This window comes from Pocillopora verrucosa, unplaced genomic scaffold, assembly GCF_036669915.1.
Source record: "Pocillopora verrucosa isolate sample1 unplaced genomic scaffold, ASM3666991v2 scaffold_46, whole genome shotgun sequence".
Classification (NCBI taxonomy): Eukaryota; Metazoa; Cnidaria; class Anthozoa; order Scleractinia; family Pocilloporidae; genus Pocillopora; species Pocillopora verrucosa.
The window spans coordinates 8,589-10,714 of record NW_027078184.1 but is presented as its reverse complement, the minus strand read 5'-3'; the positions used below and the strand labels follow the sequence as shown (position 1 = coordinate 10,714).

At 49.0% G+C, this 2,126-nt stretch overlaps 2 non-coding genes and 1 pseudogene across 2 annotated transcripts; 1 reads left to right on the top strand and 2 right to left on the bottom strand.

Moving 5' to 3' along the window:
* Positions 1 to 509: 509 nt before the first annotated feature.
* On the top strand, positions 510 to 628 carry LOC136278641 (5S ribosomal RNA). The gene has a single exon (XR_010716455.1). It is a non-coding gene; the product is annotated as a 5S ribosomal RNA (ribosomal RNA).
* A 978-nt stretch (positions 629 to 1,606) lies between these two features.
* Positions 1,607 to 1,770, bottom strand: LOC136278671 (U1 spliceosomal RNA). The gene has a single exon (XR_010716471.1). It is a non-coding gene; the product is annotated as a U1 spliceosomal RNA (small nuclear RNA).
* Positions 1,771 to 2,002: 232 nt separating this feature from the next.
* On the bottom strand, positions 2,003 to 2,126 carry LOC136278655 (U2 spliceosomal RNA; annotated as a pseudogene).

The window sequence follows — 2,126 nt, the reverse complement described above, 5'->3', positions numbered from 1 at the left end:
GATGCCGAAGCATGCCCTGGGTGAGGGGGGTGGTCGAGGGATCCTTCCCACGGTTTATGGTGGATAGTAGCAGGTCGCCCCCACAAGCCCTTGCGAGTCCCGCAGACGGTCCCAGAGGCTGACCCGTTTGGTATCTCCTCACTGTAAGATTTTAAAGCCAGATACACGCACCTACGGAGCTAAAACATTGTATAATAGGTTTTTAGGACACGTTATGTCTCTTGGGACCCCTCCCTCCCCTCCCTAGGGAATAGTGCTTCAAATCGATGCTCCTCAATGTGTTAACTGGGTTGAGGAAAATACATTAGGGTTAGGTAACGACTTCGGGGTTAGGGTAACCATTTCTTAGGGTTAGGGTAACAATTTCTTAGGGTTAGAGTATCGATTTCTTAGGGTTAGAGTAACGAAACTAGGGCTTTAGAATTTCAAATTCGCCTACACTCAGGGATGTGGCCGCTTTACAGCCTGAACCTGGCCGATAACAAGCAGAATTTCGACCCCATTTCCTCGTCTACGACCATACCACAGGGAAAGCACCGGTTCTCGTCCGATCACCGAAGTTAAGCCCTGTCGGGCGGGGTTAGTACTTGGATGGGTGACCGCCTGGGAATACCCCGTGTTGTAGGCTTCAATTTTTTGTCTTGCGAACATCTCTAAACGTTTTATCCCAATAAATAGCTCTCCATACACCACAATTCACATAGAGAGCCGTAGGTGAGTGAGGAACAAAATCAAGCAAAAACGAGGGGGGGAAAACACCTTTTTGTCAAAAATCGGCCAGCTAATGGCGAAAACTCTAGTGCGATCGACTTTTCTTACAGAGCGCGCGCGAGCGAGTGAGCACGCGCGAGATGAACAGTTTATGATGTCAAATTCTACTTCTGTGATATCAAATCATTCCAAATAACGAACGAAAAAATGAATAGGAAAAAAACGCACACTTCTGAGACGCAGTTTTAAGCCATCGTGACGTGGCAAAACACTCGCACACTTCCAAGAGGAGGCGCGCGAAAAACGGCACTGAAAGTCGACAATGGTTGGATTCAGACTGCAAACGAATCGGGAAAAAGGTTCGATACTTTTACTACTCTGCTAGTTTGTTTCCTTCCCTCGTTCATTCGTTCACTCGCTTGCTCGCACAAAGGATACACTAACGATAGCAATAGCATTTCTAAAAGCGGCTCCAGTGACAATAAAACCGCTCAAAAGGTTCAAAGTGTACTCACGGTCCAAGTCGAATGCCCTTCTATGCTCGCTCGCTCGGTCGATCGGCCGTTTGGTTTCCTTTCATTTCCTTTCCTTCGCGCGCATAGCACAGCACGGCACGGCACGCACACCTGCAAATACAAACGAACAGGACTTTACACACAATAGAGCAGACAGGCCTTGAACAAAAACAGCCAGCAAAGTTACGCACCGCCCCGAAACTCACCTTGTTTCCTTCCTCCAGTCTCTCCAATGCACTTCTACCCCTCCAAACGTGCCAACACCTTGGCCAGTTGTGCGTCCTTTGCTTTCTTTGCAAGTCTACCGGTCCACTGCAAAAGCAAAAATACCCTCGATAGTCAGTAAGAGGGCCATATAGACATAGTTTGGATGACTTTTGCGGGGACGAGCGCGAACGCAGGTCCCCACTACCAGAAATTATACGCTCGAGTTACCCACATTTGGGGTAATCGCAAGGGTCAACCCAGTCGAAGTGCAATGAAAGGGCCTCGCCTTGAGAGGACTGCCTCCTTGATCACAGTACCTCCCGCGTCAGGTAAGTATGCTTTTTTCAGCGTCTGCCCTCGGTGAAAAAATCCACTTACCCCTAGGTCCTTGTGGTAGTGCTTTGCGCACTTCAGAAAACGTAGGCCAGCGGCCGTTCCTGCCATTGTCTGTTGTCTGAATTATCATCCCTCTTTCACCTCTTCCCCTCTAAGGGCGGGCGGGGCTCCTGTAAACATAAAAGAATGCTATACCGTTGACTTTGTTTTGGATTGAATGTGTCTTCCCCAGAGGGAAGTGGGCCGCACTCGGAGTAGTGCTATACCGAGGCAACCCGTGGCTGGACGAGGCAAGCCTCTTTTCCACAGCCCAGTTCCAAAAATCAGTTTAATATATGAGCTGCTCAATGAGCAGCG